Raw genomic sequence first — 22,691 nt, 5'->3', positions numbered from 1 at the left:
AAACGAAGAACATACCCGTAAAATAACGGGGTCGGAGTGCTCGTCTTCCATGTCGGAGATGGGTTTCGATGCGTGTCGGAGATGGAAGTTGTGTGTGGGAATCGAGTCGGAACGTCGTAATCGAGTCGGAACGTCGGAATCGGAATGCGCCTTTCCGGAATGATATCGCCGCCTTAAATTATATTCCGGATTTTGAAATTCAAAATCCCGATCCGAAACATATACGGTTGCTCTGGAATAGGCATTTCGGATCCAATGAAATGGACCGGGCCATCCGAAAAATAATCTGAAATTCGTTCCGGAGCGACCCATTCTGGAATATGTGGTTATTTTACAAAAAAAAAAGGTTATATTTTAAAAAAAAACCCAAAAAATAGGTTAAATTACTCAATTTCCCTCATATATATATATATATATATATATATATATATATATATATATATATATATATATATATATATATATATATATATAGGGCTAGGTTATAATGTGGATGAACAACTATTGTGCGGACATGTGGATAATATTATTCTATGAGAATTACTAAAAAAATAAGTTGTTTAGTAATGTGATTACGTTCAACCTCACACAATTATTGTCATTTCCATGCATTCTCACTAATTCTTATTTATTTTTGTTCTTACGCAACATTTTTCACTCATTTTCATTCTTACAGAATACGACTCAATAAAGATCCTGACAACATTCTGACAGAATGAGAATAATAATAAAAAATCTATAATAACCTTATAGACGATTTAATTGGTGAGAATGCGTGATAATGACAATAGTTATGTAAGATTGAACGTATTCACATTATCAAACAACATATTTTCTTTGTCATTCTCACAGAATAGCATTGTCCACACGCAGGGCCGGCCCAAGCCCAGGGCATCAAATTCTAGTGGGGCATCAATTTTTTAAAGCCTGTTATACTATTATTGTATATTTAGGCCATATCTAATCGGCTAGTCTAGTAAGAGATCTATCCCATGTCAAGACGTCAAGGGCAGCCGACGGAGACCTAATTAGCGCCATTTAAAATCAATTTCGCATGGTGACTCTTCAATCTAAACATACGCCTAATAATTGAAGATGAAGAACACGAGGCGTCCCTTCTGGAGAATGGAGATGACGATTAGAATTTAAAATCATGATCTAGTCCTCTATCGATCGCTCTATTGTCTCGTCCCTTCAGCGCTTCTCTCGCCCTCTCTCTCGATCGCTTCTCTTATATGTTCTTCTTTCTTTCTTTCTAAATCCTGAATCGTCCTCTCCTCTACCACTCTAAATTTGTAATAGTTAATCTATTGCTCTAAATCTGTTGTGGTAAAGTGAAGATTCAAAGGTGCGATACTGTGATTGAATGATTTCGTCCTCCTAAAGTCCTAATTCAGTAAGTTTTTTCTTGTATTTCAAATTTCTTGCATAACCTAATTGAAATTTCAAAAATATGATAATGATTACAGGTTAAAATTTATGAAATTTCAGTTTTCTTATATAGCTTACTCGTTAAAATTTATGAAATTTCAGTTTCAAAAATCCTGAATCTCCAGTGGAGAAGTGAAATTATCAATCAAGCCATTAAGGTTGCAGTCTACACTAAGCTTCATTAGTTTTCTAGGTATTTTTTTCTTCTATTACTGCTCTGATTTATTATCGAAGTAACTTTGATTGTTTTTATAAAATCTGAAATCTAATAAGTTATGTCAATTTGACAATTTCTGATTCTGATAAGTTGTATCTATTGCTGAATGTGATAAGCTATGTCAATTTTTGAATTAAGTTATGTCAATTTCTGAAAATCTGATATAATGATATGTGAATTTTGATTTTGATTTTTCTGATTCTGAATGACTGGATGTATATAGTCTGATAAAGTGATAGGTTTTTTTAATTCTGATTTTTGAAAATTTGATGTATTTTTTTTTCTGAATAATGATATGGTTTTCTGAAAACTAAATAATCTAATGTATATAATAAGAAATTAAAATTTGATATGTAAATTATGATGTTGAAAAAGTGATGTGTTTTTGATTTTTGAATAATATGATGTTAATTTAATTTCTGAAAATCTAAAAGATATTATTTTTTTTGTTTAGGTTGTGGATACGGATGGTTAACTTCAAGTTGTGGATATAAGGATTGCAGAAAATATTGAAGTTGAACCAAAATTTCCTATCAAACGTGTTTATAGTAGAAAAAAACAATTTGATAAAGTTCCAAATACCGAATAAGAATAACAATTATCTCAAGAAAATTTTAAAACTGATTATTTTATTGTTATAGTAGATATGGCTCTAACTCAATTGAGATGTAGATTTGAGAAAATGCAAGGAGGAATCGTTTTAGATGAATTTTATGTATGCTTTTGTTTGTTAGTTTGTATAACCTTGTTTTGGTTTGAGTATAAAATTTATTTCATTTTTGGTATTTTTTAATAAATAAAGGCATTAATTTAGAATCTCGCTCCGGGCATTGAAAATCAATGGACCGGCCCTGTCCACACGTCTGTACAATAGATGTCAATCCACATTTGAACATAATTCTCTCTCTCTCTCTTTGTATATATATATATATATATATATATATATATATATATATATATATATATATATATATATATATATATATATATATATATTATTCTCATTATACATAACATATGTGTGACTTATTAGGCTTTTGGAGGCTTAACCTACAATTTTGACATATGTTTAAATGAAAAGTAATTGATAATACAAATGAGTGGAGATAGGAAGAATCACTTGGAGAACTCAGAAGATTTGTCATATATGAAATGGTATTTACAGTTTTGTGTTTTCGGGACTTCTGCATTTGAAATTGTTTTATATAGTTTTACTAACGGTTTTAAATTAATACTTCAAACTAGGTCTTAGGATCGGTGCTTAAACAATACATCAAAAAAAATTTGTTAATATGATGGCGGTCAACATGTCTACCTTCTAATAAGCAACATGACCATCGTCATCTACATTTAAGATCTATGTGTATACGGCTAGCATGAATCAAACACCATCACCACAACAACATGAGGAGAATGATTACGAGGAATCTTTAAACGACGATAAGTTAGTTTATACTATTGAACTAATTTGAATGATATGCATTTAGCTTTAAAAACTTCTATTGAAATTTAAACAATTTTGTGTTGATCTTTCATTGACAATATTGTCTTACATGTTTTCTAGGATTATTTGTATTATTTTATATATTTTTTGAAATATGAAATAAAAATAATATAATATAGTTTGATTATTTGAATGGCAATAGGCCTCCGTCTATTTTGGAATTAGACCTATAGCAACAACATATTGTCGTATTGATTTTTTTTTTGTTTGGACGACTTTGATACCTTCAGCAACGACATATGTCGTTGCAGTAGAGACTATTTGTCATAGTGAACCACAGCTTACAATAGTATTTTGTTTTTCTCGTTGTATGATTACTTAGTTGAACATAGAGACTATTTGTCATAGTGAACAGGAGCTTACAATAATACTTTATTATTCTCGTTGTATTATTACATAGTTGAACTTTGACCTATTGTAGTGGTCCTCATGTTAGAACCAGGAATACACTAAAAATGGTAAAATTTATAAGGACAAAGATGTCAATCTCAAAAACGATTTATCATGAAGGAAAATGCCAATAGAAATAGTGTATAAGATATGAAGTACATGGTATCACTTTGATATGGACCTACACTCTTTACCAAGTTTTCCTTGTCTAGTTTTAGATACGTGTACTATACGTTTTCTAACGGTCCTTCAAATCTTTTACAATTTACACCATTACGATACATAGTCACTTAGGAAACATGTAATGCATGTGACTATTCGGATATTTTTTAAGAAAAAAATAAATATATTTCTATATTTTTTCTTTCTATCCACCCTCCTATTATGTTTAGATGAAGAGAAGTGTAATAAAAAAAATATTAATTTGTTATACCAATTTTGCATCTTTTATATGGAATGTTTAATTTGTATAGGACAAATGTTACAATCTTAAGTGTGTAGGAAGATGATAAAAAGAAAAAAATAAAAGAATATTTGATTTCTAATTCCAATTAATATTTGTTATACCAAATTTGCATCTTTTATATGGAATGTTTAATTTGTCTATAATATAGAAAAATAATATTAACTAGTAAAAGACCTCGGGCTTCACAATGGGTCGGTTTTTTTTTTCTTTTTTTTTTAAATTGTGGAAACAATGTGAAAACAAAAACCAGAAGTCATAGGAAGATCGTATTTTTAGAAGCAGCTAATAACGGACTAAAAGTGTAAAGGTTTAGAAAGTGATGTAACAAAATGAAGGTCAACAAAAGTTACTATTCCTAACTTGATCAAGATTTAATATATATATATATATATATATATATATATATATATATATATATATATATATATATATTCAAATGAGAACATTTTTTAAATTGAAAACAAATGAAAACAAATTTTAACCAATAATCTTAAATATTAGAAATTTAGAGTTTTATTAAAAAAAATATGTCATATTTAATAAATTTGTTCATATATGTCATAAGCATACTCTCTCTCTCTCTCTCTCTCTCTCTCTCTCTCTCTCTCTCTCTCTCTCTCTCTCTCTCTCTCTCTCTCATCTTAAGTTAGATCTAGATCACCATGCGACCACCAGACCATAGTCAGAACCGCCATTACACCGCCGTCGTGACCACCGTTACGCCGCCGCCGAAACCACCGTAACACCGCTGGAACGTTTCCTCTTCACTCTCAATGGATCTTCTTGTCACTTCCTCGCTTCACCGCCACTCGTTCAGTCGTCGGAAGCCAGCTCCTTTTCGTCTCCTCTTCGATCTCGTTTTCACCAGTCACCAGATCTGATTTCACCGGATCTGGATCTGAAGTAGAAGACCATTCTCGCACTACATCTAAGAATAGAAAAGCATCGTTGTGATTTCTCCACCATTAGTCGACGTCGATTTCATATGCTTCGAACCTCTGGTGAACCACGATTGTGCCGTTTTATGCATAATCGTTTGTTGTATGTAGAACTCCGAACTCTAGTTACTGTTAGTTGGAGCTTTGCATGAGAATTCTTTGTGATTTCCAGTGTTGGAGATCCTCCATGTTGAAATTGTTGGAAACCTTCTCCCTAACCGCGACTTCGAGATTGAAACTAAGGTTGGAAGAATCTAGATCTTGGTTAGGTTATGAACATGCGTAGGCGTTCTACAACAAGAAGAAATGGAGGTTGTTTGAACAGACGGAGATTTAGGTTCGGATTCCGATGACGATAGAGAAAACTGAATCAATATGCGGTCGACGGTAGGCATGAATTAGACCATCCGTTATACCCACCATTAACCACTATCGTGGTGGGTGTCACATCATCACCACTAAGTATCACTAATCCTATGGGATACCACAACTACCACTCCACTCCACTTCATTTTTTTTAATTCAAAAATACAATAAAATTACCACTTTAAAAAACATTGAATTTTTTTAACTAGTTTTTTATTAATTATAAAAATAAAAATACAACTTCAAACTGTAACGCCCGTAAGATTGGGGTAGTTGATAAAAGAGTAAATAGGACAATGATTATTCGTAGTGATAATTAAATATTATCAAAGAAGGATTATTTAGGGTAAATAATATAAGCGAAAGTCATAGTAGTCGTTAAACCGAGAGCATGCATTTAGAGAACGCACAAATCTGACTTCGTAAGTGGAAGTTATGATTTTTAGAAGTTGCAGCGTAGCAGTATACGACTTAGAAACCGAAGTAGAGATCGGTTGATTGTTAGGAAAAACAATTAAAACGAGAGTTGAAGATCTCGCCCATACGATTCTGTCGATATGAAGACATTCGAGAACGGATATCATATCAGAAAGCTATGAATTTTTAACGGACTTTAACAGCCTAAGCCTGTTAAAAATATAGCATTAAAAATAAAGTCAAATTTAGCTGACAGAGTCTAAATGAAATTTCTAGATCCCGTCAACAGCTACGCAGGAATATAAAGAACGTCGAAAACGGAGTTCGTATGAAGAAGATATAATTTTCTGAAGTTTTCCGAGAAGCGTCACGCGCAAGTAGGTTGCACGGCGTGCACCTTCTAGAAGGTGGGGCGTGGACTACCATATTTGCGACAAGTGACAGAAAAATGTGAGGAGCAACGTCTCAGGTGTGCATGGTGCGCATATGACCTATAAATAGAGGTGCTCGACCTCATTCTCTTTCACACCACCCACACTTCTCTCTCTCTAGATTTCCTTCGATTTTTCCCCATTTCCCCTTAGTTTTAGGCTTTGGCGAAGCCCTGCGATCCCGAAGTGGTAGTAGCTATGAAGTAGAAGCCCTGAGGTGTTAGATAGCCGGTGAATAGAAGCTCCTGGATCAGAGTTATGTCAGCATAATTCCTAGCTTTTCGCTAAATCCTCTGTAAGTTAAGCTACACTCTAGTCTTTTCAGTGTAACTTATATTTATGGTCATAAGTCGTTATTATGAACCTATAAATAATATTTATTAGTAATTTCACATCGTTATACTGATTGATCTACTTACGGGAGAGATATCTAGAATGGTCATGTTGGCTTGGTTGTTGGATTTCTGAAAAACTATTATGCCGAAATGATCCTGCCTCCCAATTGTCCTGTCTGGCCGATCCTTACATGATAGATCTTGATGTAGACATTGAGATTAGTGAGGATCTAGACTATTCTTAGTCTCCAGGATCATTAGACTAATACTTTGTATTAATTATACTTAGGTCACGTTAAGAAATATCTATGGTGTTAGGCGAAGCTTTTCCCAGATCACCAGTCACCCACTTAATTCAAGTGAGTACATAGTTACTTTCAAGCTTACGCGTAGATATATGTATGCAAATTGCTCAACTGCTATGTGCGCTATCTTTGTTGTGTTTAATGTAGTTGTACAAATATGATTACTATTTGATTTATTGGTATGTTTAACATACTTAATAATATGACTGAGTAGTGAAGGGCAGTGCAAAATAATAAATGAGAGGTTGTGATAGGGTTGTGTGAAATAGTGGTTGCGATATGTTAGAGAGTCGTGTAAGATAATAAGTCGTGTATGTTGTGTCTATCTCAAGTACTTTTGTACTGCCATGCTAAACCCAAGTACTTTTGTACTGTCGTGTTAAACCCAAGTACTTTTGTACTGCGGTGCTAAACCCAAGTACTTTTGTACTGCCGTGCTAAACCCAAGTACTTTTGTACAACCATGCTAAACCCAGGTACTTTGCACTGTCGTGCCTGCCGTGATTATACAAAAAGTACTAATTTATTGTTGTGTTGTCGCGAGTATTATCATACCGTCATGCCTAATCACTTAGGAATTATAGTTGTCCGCTGACAAAGATCCTTTAGGAAATATCCCTCAATGTCATCATAATATGATTAGTAAGTGAGAGTAATGGAAATAGGGTAATTGGGTTATTTGAGTGTTGATGGTTATATAATTAAAAATTATAATATTGTGGGTTGAAAACCCTATGTATCTCACCAGGTTTCCCAACCTGACCCACTCAGTTAATTTGTGTCACAGGTATCGATGCGAAGATACGTTACACTGAGAGATTAAAGGAGATGTAGATCATTAGTGTAAATTAATGTAAGGTTTGTTTATGCTTATGCTTCTTGTATCGAAGATGACATCCCGAGTTTTTAATAATTCAATGAAAAAAAACATCCCTTCGGGAATATTTTATGGGACAAATTCCGTATTTGTAAATTAAAACTCTGATTTTAAAATAAGTATAAACTGGTCTTTTCTGGGAGTGAAAATTAGAGGATGACACAATTGATATCAGAGCATTAGTTTAAGCGAACTACGAGTAAGGATTTATTTCTAGACTTAAACTTAGAATGCTAAGCAATGATCGTGAGATGAGTGTCTAGTATATTTTAGGTAGTACACCTGAATAGAAACTAGCTTACACATGCTATAGATATAATCTGCGTTAGGATGATAATAAGATGTCTTTAGATGCTTTAGGATGTTCGGATCTATGGTCTATTGCCGACTGGATCTGGAAATTCTATGTGTTCAGATTTTTAAACATTTACTTACGATATTAGAACATGCATATAACTTTTTTGAGTGATTAGGAGATTTATACGTCTATCTTCCCTAGCTATATTCTCGTCACTATACACTGAACGCCTGCTTTGGTGAATAGAACGTCATGATAAGAACTCGTAGCGGAATGAGCTAATGAGATGGCTTACGATAGTGAATGATACCTATCGGAAGATATCAATGATAGAACTTTTGGTGTAACTCCTCAAAACGTGCCATCGTCTGGCGTTTCCATCAACTAAGTAGAAGACGAATCATGGTTGAAGATACGCGAGGAAGAAACCCTAGAAGAGTTGATTAGGACATGTGCTTATTTGGACAAATCTAAATCTGTTAAATTGCTTTTGTGATCGTAGGATATAGTAACTTGGGAAAAATGCAAGACAACGTTTGGGACAAGTATGAGTAGGTGTGGAAGGTAGTATGGGCCCGTACCACCGGAAGCACAGGAGTTGTACTTGAATCAGGAGGAGTCATACGATTACTAAGGCACTAGTAATTGGATAAGTTCTTGTTCATCTCCACCATTACCTTTGTTTCGGTAATGATTTCTATTCCGACCCTAGTGGTTAAAGCAAATTGAGTTCGACTAATCTATGAAGTAAGTTCCACGTAGCGTCCTACTTTAGTTAAAAGATCGAAGAAAAATACATAAAGAGTTACGATTACCACCTAGGATGGAAAGGTAACGTGCATAGTCATTATACAAGCCCTGATTTATTGATGATTATGGGACGTAATCATCGTAAGGGAGGAGATAATTGTAACGCCTGCAAGATAGGGCTAGTTGATAAAAGAATAAATAAGATAATTATTAGTTGAGACGATAATTAGATATTATCAAAGAAGGATTATTTAGGGTAAATAATCTAAGCGAAAGTCGTAGTAGTCGTTAAACCGAGAGCATGCATTCAGAAAACGCCCAAATCTGACTTCATAAGAGGAAGTTAGGATTTTTAGAAGTTGCAGCGTAGCAGTATACGGCTTAGAAACTGAAGTAGATATCGGTTGATTGTTAGGAAAAACAATCAAAACGAGAGTTGAAGATCTCGCCCATATGATTCCGTCGATATGAAGACATTCGAGAACGGATATCATATCAGAAAGTTATGAATTTTTAACGGACTTTAATAGTCTAAGTCTGCTAAAAATATAGCTTTAAAATAAAGTCAAAATTAGACGACGGAGTCTAAATGAAAGTTGTAGATCCCGTCTACAGCTACGCATGGATATAAGGAACGTCGAAAATGGAGTTCGTATGAAGAAGATACAAAAAATTAAGTTTTCCGAGAAGCGTCACACGCAAGTAGGTTGCACAGTGCGCACCTTCTAGAAGGTAGGGTGTGGACCACCATATTTGCAACACGTGGCAAAAAACGTGAGGAGCAACGTCTTAGGTGTGCGCGGCGTGCGCGCCAGGCGCGACGCACATATGACCGATAAATAGGGGTGCTCGACCTCATTCTCTTTCACACCACCCACACTTTTCTCTCTCTAGATTTCCTTCGATTTTTCCCCATTTCCCCTTAGTTTTAGGCTTTGGCGAAGCCCTGTGATCCCGAAGTGGTAGTAGCTATGAAGTAGAAGCCCTGAGGTGTTAGATAGTCGGTGAATAGAAGCTCCCGGATCAGAGTTATGTCAGCATAATTCCTAGCTTTTCGCTAAATCCTCTGTAAGTTAAGCTACACTCTAGTCTTTTCGGTGTAACTTATATTTTTGGTCATAATTCGTTATTATGAACCTATAAATAAGATTTATCAGTAATTCCATGTCGTTATACTGATTGATCTACTAACATGAGAGGTGTCTAGAAAGGGAATTTTGGCTTGGTTGTTGGATTTCAGAAAATCTATTATGCCGAAATGATCCTGCCTGGCCGATCCTTACTTGATAGATTTTGATGTAGACATTGAGATTAGTGGGGATGTAGAATATTCTTAGTCTCCAAGATCATTAGACTAAAAATCTATATTAATTATACTTAGGTCACGTTAAGAAATATCTATGGTGTTAGGCGAAGCTCTACCCAGATCACATGTCACCCACTTAATTCAAGTAAGTGCATAGTTACTTTCAAGCTTACACATAGATATAAGTATTCAAATTGTTCAACTGCTATGTGCGCTATCTTTGATGTGTTTAATGTAGTTGTAAAAATATGGTTACTACTTGATTTATTGGTATGTTTAACATACTTAATAATATGACTGGGTAGTGATGGGATGTGCCAAATAATAAATGAGAGGTTATGATAGGGTTGTGTGAAATAGTGGTTGCGGTAGGTTAGAAAGAGAGCCGTGTGAGATAATAAGTCGTGTCTGCCATGTCTATCTCAAGTACTTTTGTACTATCGTCCTAAACCCAAGTATGTTTGTATTGTTGTGCTAAACCCAAGAACTTTTGTACTGTCATGCTAAACTCATGTACTTTTGTACTGTCGTGCTAAACCTAAGTACTTTCGTACTATCATGCTAAAACAAAGTACTTTTTGTAGTACCGTGCTAAAACCAGGTACTTTGTACTGTCGTTCCTGCCGTGATTATACAAAAAGTACTAATGTACCGTCGTGTTGTCACGAGTATTATCATACCATCGTGCCTAATCACCTACAAATTATAGTTTTTCGTTGATTAAGATCCTTTAGGAAAGATCCCTCAAGACCATCATAATAGGATTAGTAAGTGAGAGTTATGGAAATAGGGTGATTGGGTTGGGTTATTTGAATGATGATGGTTATATAATTAAAAATTATAATATTGTGGGTTGAAAACCCTATGTATCTCACCAGATTTCCCAACCTGACCCATTCAGTTAATTTGTATCACAAGTATCGATGCGAAGATACATTACACTTAGAGATTAAAGGAGATGTAGATCATTAGTGTAAATTAATGTAAGGGCTATTTATGCTTATGCTTCTTGTATCGACGATGACATCCCGAGTTTTTAATAAGTCAATGAAAAAAAAAACATCCCTTCGGGAATATTTTATGGGACAACTTCCGCATTTGTAAATTAAAACTCCAATTTTAAAATAAGCATAAACTAATCTTTTCTGGCCGTGAAAATTAGAGGATGTCAAAGTTGGTATCAGAGCATTAGTTTATGTAAACTACGAGTAATGATTTATTTCTAGACTTAAACTTAGAATGCTAAGTGATGATCGTGAGATGAGTGTCTAGTATATTTTAGTTAGTACACTTGAATAGACACGAGCACCAGCTTACTTTAGGAGAGATGCCTAATTTGCTTTTATGTGCTAAATGATTTACACATGTTATAGATATAATCTGCCTTAGGATGCTAATAAGATGTGTTTAGATGCTTTAGGATATTCAGATCTATGGTCTCTTGCCGACCGGATCTGGAAATTTTATGTGTTCAAATTTCTAAACGTTTAATTACGTTACTAGAACTGGCATATAACCTTTTTGAGTGATAAGGATATTTATACGTCTATCTTCCCTATCTATATTTTCGTCACTATACACTAAATTCCTGTTTCGGTGAATAGAACATCATGATAAGAACTCGCAGCGGAAATACCTAATAAGAAAGCTTACGATAGTGAATGATACCTATCGGAAGATATCAATGATAGAACTTTTGGTGTGACTCCTAAAAACGTCCCATTGTCTGGCATTTCCATCAACCAAGTACAAGATGAATCATGGTTGAAGCTACGCGAGGAAGAAACCTTAGAAGAGTCTATTACGACATGTGCTTATTTGGACAAATCTAAATCTGTTAAATTGCTTTTGTGATCGTAGGATATAGTAACTTGGGAAAAATGCAAGACAACTTTTGGGACAAGTATGAGTAGGTGTGGAAGGTAGTATGGGCCCGTACAACCGAAAGCACAAGACTTGTACTTAGATTAGGAGAAGTCACACGGTTACTAAGGCACTAGTAATTGTATAAGTTCTTGTTCATATCCACCATTACCTTTGTTTCGGTAATGATTTCTATTCCGACCTAGTGGTCAAAGCAAATTGAGTTCGACTAATCTGCAAAGTAAGTTCCAGGTAGCGTCAGACTTTAGTTAAAAGATCGAAGGAAAAGGCATAAAGAGGTACGATTACCACCTAGGATCGAAAGGTAACGTGCAGAGTCATTATACAAGCCCTATTTTGTTGATGATTACGGTACCTAATCATCCTAAGGGGGAGATAATTGTAACGCCCGCAAGATAGGACTAGTTGATAAAAGAATAAATAAGATAATTATTAGTCGCAGCGATAATTAGATATTATCAAAGAAGTATTATATAGGGTAAATAATCTAAGCGGGAGTCATAGTAGTCGTTAAACCGAGAGCGTGAGCTTAGAGAACGCCCAAATCTTACTTCATCAGAGGAAGTTTGGATTTTTAGAAGTTGCAGCGTAGCAGTATACGGCTCAGAAACAGAAGTAGAGATCGGTTGATTGCTAGGAAAAACAATCAAAACGAGAGTTGAAGATCTCGCCCATATGATTTCGTCGATATGAAGACATTCGAGAACAAATATCATATCAGAAAGTTAAGATTTTTTAATGGACTTTAACAATCTAAGCCTGTTAAAAATATAGCTTTAAAAATAATGTCAAAGTTAGCCGACGGAGTCTAGATGAAAGTTGTAGATCTCGTCAACAGCTACGCATGAATATAAGGAACGTTGAAAATGGAGTTTGTATGAAGAAGATACGATTTTCTGAAGTTTTCCGAGAAGCGCCAAGCGCAAGTAGGTTGCACGGCGCGCAACTTCTAGAAGGTAGGGCGTGGACCACAATATTTGCAACACATGGCAGAAACGTGAGGAGCAACGTCTCTCTAGATTCCCTTCGATTTTGGCCACCACCAACACTTCTCTCTCTAGATTCCCTTCGATTTTGACCCCATTTTCGCTTAGATTTAGGCTTCGACGAAGCCCTACGATCCCGAAGTAGTAGTAGTAGGTATCAAGTAGAAGCCTTGTGGTGTTAGATAGCTGGTGAATGGAAGCACCTAGATCAGAGTTCTGCCTGCATAATTCCTAGCTTTTCGCTAAATCCTCTGTAAGTTAAGTTACACTCTAGTTTTTTCAGTGTAACTTATATTAATGGTCATAAGTCGTTATTTTGAACCTATAAATAAGATTTATCAGTAATTCCATGTCGTTATACTGATTGATCTACTTATGGGAGAGGTGTCTAGAATAGTCATGTTGGCTTGGTTGTTGGATTTCAGAAAAGCTATTATACCGAAATGATCTTGCCTCCCAACTGTCCTGCATGACAGATCCTTACTTGCCAGATCTTGATGTAGACATTGGGATTTGTGAGGATCTAGACTATTCTTAGTCTCCAGGATCATTAGACTAAAAATCTGTATTAATTATACTTAGGTCACGTCAAGAAATATCTAAGGTATTAGGCGAAGCTCTGCCCAGATCACCAGTCACCCACTTAATTCAAGTGAGTACATAGTTACTTTCAAGCTTACGCAGAGATATAAGTATTCAAAATTTTCAATTGCTATGTGCATTATCTTTGCTGTGTTTAATGTAGCTGTACGAATATGATTACTACTTGATTTATTGGTATGTTTAACATGCTTAATAATATGATTGGGTAGTGAGTGGCTGTGCAAAATAATAAATGAGAGGTTGTGATAGGGTTGTGTGAAATAGTGGTTGCGATAGGTTAGAAAGAGAGTTGTGTTTGATAATAAGTCGTATCTGTCGTGTCTATCTCAAGTACTTTTGTACTGATGTGCTAAACCCAAGTACTTTTGTACTGTCGTGCTAAACCTAAGTACTTTTGTACTACCGTGCTAAAGCCAGGTACTTTGTACTGTCGTGCATGTCGTGATTATATAAAAAGTACTAATGTATTGTCGTGTTGTCGCAAGTGTTATCATAGCGTCGTGCCTAATCACCTAGGAATTATAGTTATCCGTTGATAAAGAGCCTTTAAGAAAGATCCCTCAAGATCACCATAATAGGATTAGTAAGTGAGAGTGATGGAAATGGGGTAATTGGGTTATGTTAATGCTGATGGTTATATAATTAAATATTATAATATTGTGGGTTGAAAACCCTATGTATCTCACCACGGTTCCCAATCTGACCCACTCAGTTAATTTGTATCACAGGTATCGATGCGAAGATACATTACCCTGAGAGATTAAAGGAGATGTAGATCATTAGTGTAAATTAATGTTGTAACACCGAAATTTTCAAAACAATTTTTCACTTTTTAAAACCATATAAATTCATCCACAATTGCTTTCAAAAACAATGTATCAATTTTATCTCACTACAAATCCCAAGATCAAATCATAATAAACTCTGCGGGTGTGTGTACAGATCATGCCGGCGCCTTCCCGCGATCACCACTGGTACCTGAAACACATAACACATAACACCGTAAGCATAAAGCTTAGTGAGTTCCCCAAAATACCACTCTAACACATATTAGCCACTTGAGGCTATGACTCTGCTGACCCTCTGGTCAGTGTGTCTCAGTGGGACGCTCCAGTCCCAACTCTCTGTGGGCTCTCTAGCCCTAACTCTATGGACCCAAAGATCCTAACTCTGATAACTCTGGATCATGCATATCACATATCACAATAAATATCAACACATAAATAGCATACAAATACATTGGCACATAACTATAGAACATAACACACATTAGCCACTCGAGGCTATAACTCTGTGGGCCCTTGGGCCCTAACTCTGTGGACCCTCTGGTCCTAGCTCTTTGGACCTTCCGGTCCTAACTCTGGTATACACACAGCATAAATCACATAGAAATAATGTCGTGCCACAAATCACATAGATAGCATACAATAACTCTGTCACATAACTCTGTTACCACTCTAGGTAAAGTATAGTGAGAAGACTCACCTCGGATGTCTCGGATAATATCCCGCTTGCGTATACACTGATCTAGCCTCTGCCTAAACACATAACATAATCACCTCAATCAATAACGGTTCTCTAGGCTAGACTAGACTCTCACATGTTCTCTAAGAAGGCTAAAAGGCTATTTTACCCTTCAAACAGTCCACAAGTCCCATTGTTGACCAAACCCTAAAAGTCAACAAAAGTCAACGGTCAACCCTTGACCAGACTCGCCGAGTGCACAAATGTGACTCGGCGAGTTCAGTCGTGAACTCGAGTCCTCTATCCCCCCTCTGACTCACTGAGTCATTCCCCTAACTCGGCAAGTTACTCACTGAGTGAATTACGGGAAACCCTAACCCTACTCGCCGAGTCTGCTCTTGGTACTCGGCGAGTTCACGCCATGCTCGAGCTCAAATGAGCTCCTGAGGTCAGATCCGCTCCTCTAACTCATAGATCTGGCCTCCTTAAGCAATATAAACACGTAAAGTTTGGATCTTGATGTCCATGCAAGAACCCAATGGCTTTATTTGAAGAAATGGCCTCAATATGCCACCTTAAGCTCATAACTCTCCATGACACCCATAAAGATCAAGAAGTTAAGGTCTCTGGACCTCTTTGGATCCAGATTCAAAGCCCCAACACAAGAAGGGACCAATTGCTTCACAAATCATACTCAAAAAGGGGCTAGAAACCCCAACTCTCAAAGCTTACACCAAAACTGAAAAGGGGATCGGATGTTTACCTCAAGATGAAGTCCCTAAGCTCTGAAATCCACAGATTAGCACCCTCTTCAGTTTCCTCTTGCCTTGGTCACCTTCTTTTTGCAAAATCATCCACTCAAGGATCAAAAATGGCTACCTTTCTCTCTCAAAATGTTCACACACTCTGGGGTTTCTCTCTATCAACTGGTAGCCGCCATTGAAGGCCATAAGGGCCTTTAAATAGGTCCCAAACCCAAGAATTTAGGGTTTCATTAAACAGCGTGGACTCGCCGAGTCCACGTGTGGACTCGCCGAGTCCGGTCATTAACCCGGATGGAAATTCGCGACTCTACTCGGCGAGTCTAAGCGTCAACTCGCCGAGTCTCTCCCAAGATCTCTAAAAATAAATGAATACTTAATGTATCTGGAAAATCCGGATGTTACAATTCCCCCCCACTAGAATCAGACTTCGCCCTCGAAGTCTCTTTCCATAAATAACTCTGGATACTGCTCGCGCATCTCTAACTCCGGCTCCCAGGTCATCTCGGAACCCTTCTGATGTTGCCTCTGGACCTGAACCAATGGCACCTCCTTGTTTCTCAATGTCTTGATCCTTCTATCCCGAATCACGATCGGCCTCTCAACATAGTTCAGACTCGCATCCACCTGAATGTCCTCTAATGGAACCACTGCTGACTCATCAGCGATACACTTCCTCAACTGAGACACGCGGAAGGTATCATGAATTCGACTCAACTCCGCAGGTAGCTCCAAACGGTAGGCTACCTTGCCCACCCTGGCGGAAGGACCAATATACCGAGGCCCCAAATTACCTCTCTTCCTGAAACGGATCACTCCTTTCCAAGGAGATACTTTCAGGAGCACTAGATCTCCGACCTGATACTCGAGCTCGGATCGTCGCCTATCCGCATAACTCTTCTGGCGACTCTGAGTGGTTCAACAACCTCTGTCTGACCCGCTGAATCTGCTCAGTCTTCTGAAGTACTATCTCTGTACTACCCATCACACGCTGCCCGACCTCACCCCAACAAATGGGAGTCCGGCACCTCCTCCCATACAACAGCTCAAAGGGTGGCATACTGATGCTCAAATGATGGCTGTTGTTATAGGAAAACTCAACCAAGGGTAAATACGTGTCCCAACTTCCTCCGAAGTCCAATACACATGCCCGAAGCATGTCCTCGAGCGTCCGAATCGTCCGCCCGCTCTGCCCGTCTGTCTGTGGGTGGTAGGCGGTACTGAAATGCAACCTCGTACCCAACTGGAGATCGACTCAACCCCGACCTCTATCATATGATACTCATCGTTGGACCCTTCGGTCCGGTCTATATCGTTGGACCCTTCGGTCCGGTCTGTACAACACATCACCAGGACTCAACTCAACTCAAGAGTTTGGTCCGCCCGTAGTTGGAATCGCTCATTCCAATGACTCATTCAACTCATAGCTTGGGGACCCGCAACCCATGTGTACTTTACTTATCCAATCCCTTCGGATTGGATGTCCACACTTACTCAGAATGTAATGATTCCCAATCATTGAGGAGACCCCGGTCTCACCCCTGGTCCGACCACCAGGCTCCCAAAACTCATGCGTAGGGATTTTCAAGCCTAAAACCCTCCTGTGTCATGCTCAGATCAAGAAGGCTTCCTCATAACAACCTCTCGCTAATTAGTGCGTATTACGGCTCCCCATAACATCACCACAACCTCCTACTGACTAGTGAGTACTACGGCTCCCCATAGTATCACAACAACCTCTCTCTGACTAGTGAGTACTACGGCTCCCCATAGTATCACAACAACCTCTCTCTGACTAGTGAGTACTACGGCTCCCCATAGTATCACAACAACCTCTCTCTGACTAGTGAGTACTACGGCTCCCCATAGTATCACAACAACCTCTCTCTGACTAGTGAGTACTACGGCTTCCCGTAACATCACAACACCCTTCCCTAGTAGCTCCTGAAGCTACGAGGATAACTACTGCGTCTCTGGCGGCGCAAGGCGATAAGGCGCCTTGGCGATAGGCGCTGCCCCCGGAACCAACTCGATGCGAAACTCTACTTGCCTCTCGAGAGGCACACCCGGCAACTCCTCGGGAAAAACATCCGGGGACTCTCGCACTATCGGAACGTCATCCATCGAACTTGGCCTCCCAGCGGCCTCTCGTGTGTCCATCACATAGGACACATACCCGCTGCAGCCTTGCTGAAAACTCTGTCTCGCTTTGGCGGTTGAACAAAACGCCGACCCACATCGATTACCCTCGTTGTACACCGTAAGTACTCCCCCACTGGGGTCTCGTATCGTCACCAACTGTCGCTCGCAGTCTATGACAGCCCCAAATCGGCTTAACCCAACCATGCCCACTATGACACACACGTCCCCCATCGATATCGGGACCAGATCTATCGGGGACTCAACACCGAAGATCTCGAGTACACATCCTCGAATCACATTCATAACATACTCCGCTCGCTCGTCCGCTATGGAAACTCGTAGAGGTCGACTCAACGCCTCTCGTCGGCTACTGATGTGCCGACCAAACGTTATTGACACAAATGATCGACTCGCTCCCGAGTCAATTATCACCAAAACAGGTACGGAACCCACAAAAAGTACTAGCCACAACATCGGGCGATGCGCGGAACTCCTTCGCTGTCAACTGTAAAGCTCTCCCGCGAGCCTTCGGTGCCTCGACCTTCGCTGGCCAAACCTCGGTAACTCTAGCAGCAGGTGCGGATTCCTCAATTCAAATACTCGGTTCTTCCCCGCTTAGGGTTCGAACCACCACCAATTGGTGCACCAACACTCTATCCCTCATGCTGTCTCCACCAGTAACATCGCACCTAATTTCGCAAGGTGCTATGCAACGCTTGATGATTTCTCTGACAAGGATCAAACAACTCCAGATACCAAGGTCTCGTATGCAACCTTCAGAACTTACCATCGTGACTACCTCTAGTCATTCAGGACCTCACACTATACTCTCACCGGACCTCCCAACTGTCCCGTGTTAACACTAACTCTGGATCTGGAAATAATGAACCATCATACTCCTCATCCTTGACTCCTTGCCCAACGTTCCAACATGCTCCTTATCACAAGAGCCGAAACCACATTTCCACCCCTTATACCTCTCAGAAATAATAGGAGTCACTGCCCTGATATACCCTTCTTGATCGCCCAATACCGCACCTAACACCTGCCCTATTATACTCAATTAGGGTGCATCCTGATCCTTGACCATTTCAGTCTCCACTGTCAACCTGCTCAAACTATATCACTCCCTCGCGGAAGACCTACTGCCGGATACTCTGATTGAAAAGTCACCATCAGTGCGATCCCACAGGGTTCACTCCAACTCAGAAACCGAAATCTCAACACCTCTTACGCCTCCCACAAGAAACGGAAATAGCATGACTCGGGTCACGGAAAGTGACATATCTACTATCGGCCGGCTCTCCAGCTCAGACCGTATCCCTCCATAACGTACCGTCCCTACTCTACTCTGATTCTTGCGACTCGAATGGCATATCACCAACAATCCCTTGGAGCTAACTCGGTTTCCCTATCATGGGATGCTCCACTAAAACTCGTTCTTCCTGGCCTTCTGGGTCCATACTCCTTCACATCCGACCTTGGTCTAGATAATCGCTGCGGAATAACCGGCAAAACCAGAAGCACTCACCGCCACATTTCATGGTACTCGAACCATGTCCTCTCTTCTCAACCCGCCTCAAATCATGGTACTCGAACCACAAAATCACCCCTCGATCTGCCACCAATCATGGTACTCGAACCATGACATCACCTCTTGATCTGCTACCAATCATGGTACCCGAACCATGACATCACTTCTCGACCTGTCACCAATCATGGTACTCGAACCATGACATCACCTCTCGATCTGCTACTAATCATGGTACTCCAACCATGACATCACCTCTCGATCTGTCACCAATCATGGTACTCGAACCATGACATCACCTCTCGATCTGCTACTAATCATGGTACTCGAACCATGACATCACCTCTCATTTTGCCACCAATCATGGTACTCGAACCATGACATCACCTCTCGATCTGCTACTAATCATGGTACTCGAACCATGACATCACCCCTCGATCCGCTACTCACAATCCTCCGGATCGCCATGGTCATTTCGTCAAAATCATACTGCGAATCTCTTCATCGCTAATACCGCTGCCCTCCGGCGTGTGCGGTGTTCCAACCATGATGTCTCTAAAACACAATATGAAGATACCAGAGACTCGATCGAGTATAATCGCACTCGATAACTCAACCCTACTTGTTCCTGAGTACCTAATGGATTCTTACTTAGGGTGCGCGCTGCTCCGGTGTCTTCAGTAGTACGGGCCCTATACTACCGTCCACACCGCATCAGTATTCACTCTAAGTCCTCCTCCTTGGATCCCAAGTCCCAAGTACTCTACTCTCTTTAACCATATGCTACTCACTAGCAGCTCTCTCATAACTCCTCGCTGCTATCTAAACACTCTCAAGTATCCCTAGCAGCAAAACTCCTAGACTAAGGCATCACATATCAGGCCACTCTAGTCCTAATAAGAATACCTAGTCTACTCTAGCATGCATAGCATAACTCATCGCATATCATAACATAATATATCTCATAACACTAATTGCAAGGGTATTTTGGGAATTCACCGTTCGGGTGCTGGCTGATCGTACACACGGCTCTGCTCTGTTTGTCTCAAAACTCTTTACTCTTGTGAAAAATTTTGCAAATTTTATTTTGAAAATCTCTCAATTCCTCAGTTTGAGTTCAGATACGCTCGAAGATGTATCCGAATCCCTCAAACCAAGGCTCTGATACCAACTTGTAACACCGAAATTTTCAAAACAATTTTTCACTTTTTAAAACCATATAAATTCATCCACAATTGCTTTCAAAAACAATGTATCAATTTTATCTCACTACAAATCCCAAGATCAAATCATAATAAACTTTGCGGGTGTGTGTACAGATCATGCCGGCGCCTTCCCGCGATCACCACTGGTACCTGAAACACATAACACATAACACCGTAAGCATAAAGCTTAGTGAGTTCCCCAAAATACCACTCTAACACATATTAGCCACTCGAGGCTATGACTCTGCTGACCCTATGGTCAGTGTGTCTCAGTGGGACCCTCCAGTCCCAACTCTCTGTGGGCTCTCTAGCCCTAACTCTATGGACCCAAAGGTCCTAACTCTGATAACTCTGGATCATGCATATCACATATCACAATAAATCTCAACACATAAATAGCATACAAATACACTGGCACATAACTATAGAACATAAAACACATTAGCCACTCGAGGCTATAACTCTGTGGGCCCTTGGGCCCTAACTCTGTGGACCCTCTGGTCCTAGCTCTTTGGACCTTCCGGTCCTAACTCTGGTATACACACAGCATAAATCACATAGAAATAATGCCGTGCCACAAATCACATAGATAGCATACAATAACTCTGTTACCACTCTAGGTAAAGTATAGTGAGAAGACTCACCTCGGATGTCTCGGATAATATCCTGCTCGCGTATACACTGATCTAGCCTCTGCCTAAACACATAACATAATCACCTCAATCAATAACGGTTCTCTAGGCTAGACTAGACTCTCACATGTTCTCTAAGAAGGCTAAAAGGCTATTTTACCCTTCAAACAGTCCACAAGTTCCATTGTTGACCAAACCCTAAAAGTCAACAAAAGTCAACGGTCAACCCTTGACCAGACTCGCCGAGTGCACAAATGTGACTCGGCGAGTTCAGTCGTGAACTCGAGTCCTCTATCCCCCCTCTGAATCACTGAGTCATTCCCCTAACTCGGCAAGTTACTCACTGAGTGAATTACGGGAAACCCTAACCCTACTCGCCGAGTCTGCTCTTGGTACTCGGCGAGTTCACGCCATGCTCGAGCTCAAATGAGCTCCTGAGGTCAGATCCGCTCCTCTAACTCATAGATCTGGCCTCCTTAAGCAATATAAACACGTAAAGTTTGGATCTTGATGTCCATGCAAGAACCCAATGGCTTTATTTGAAGAAATGGCCTCAATATGCCACCTTAAGCTCATAACTCTCCATGACACCCATAAAGATCAAGAAGTTAAGGTCTCTGGACCTCTTTGGATCCAGATTCGAAGCCCCAACACAAGAAGGGACCAATTGCTTCACAAATCATACTCAAAAAGGGGCTAGAAACCCCAACTCTTAAAGCTTACACCAAAACTGAAAAGGGGATCGGATGTTTACCTCAAGATGAAGTCCCTAAGCTCTGAAATCCACAGATTAGCACCCTCTTCAGTTTCCTCTTGCCTTGGTCACCTTCTTCTTGCAAAATCACCCACTCAAGGATCAAAAATGGCTCCCTTTCTCTCTCAAAATGTTCACACACTCTGGGGTTTCTCTCTATCAACTGGTAGCCGCCATTGAAGGCCATAAGGGCCTTTAAATAGGTCCCAAACCCAAGAATTTAGGGTTTCATTAAACAGCGTGGACTCGCCGAGTCCACGTATGGACTCGCCGAGTCCAGTCATTAACCCGGATGGAAATTCGCGACTCTACTCGGCGAGTCTAAGCGTCAACTCGCCGAGTCTCTCCCAAAATCTCTAAAAATAAATGAATACTTAATGTATCTGGGAAATCCGGATGTTACAAATGTAAGGTCTGTTTATGCTTATGCTTCTTGTATCGACGATGACATCCCGAGTTTTTAATAAGGCAATGAGAAAAAAATCCCTTCGGGAATAGTTTATGGGACAAATTCCGCATTTGTAAATTAAAACTCTAATTTTAAAATAAGCATAAACTGGTATTTTCTGGCCGTGAAAATTAGAGGATGTCACACAAACTACATTACTTAATTAACCTAGAATTAAAAAAAAACATTACATTACTTATATAGCCTATAATTAAAAAAAAAACAAACAAACATAAGTAAAAAAACTAAT

This window comes from Lactuca virosa, chromosome 2 (assembly GCF_052849685.1).
Source record: "Lactuca virosa cultivar CGN04683 chromosome 2, Lactuca_virosa_CGN04683_v6, whole genome shotgun sequence".
NCBI classification, from domain to species: domain Eukaryota; kingdom Viridiplantae; phylum Streptophyta; class Magnoliopsida; order Asterales; family Asteraceae; genus Lactuca; species Lactuca virosa.
Note: the sequence above shows the minus strand (reverse complement) of the source record.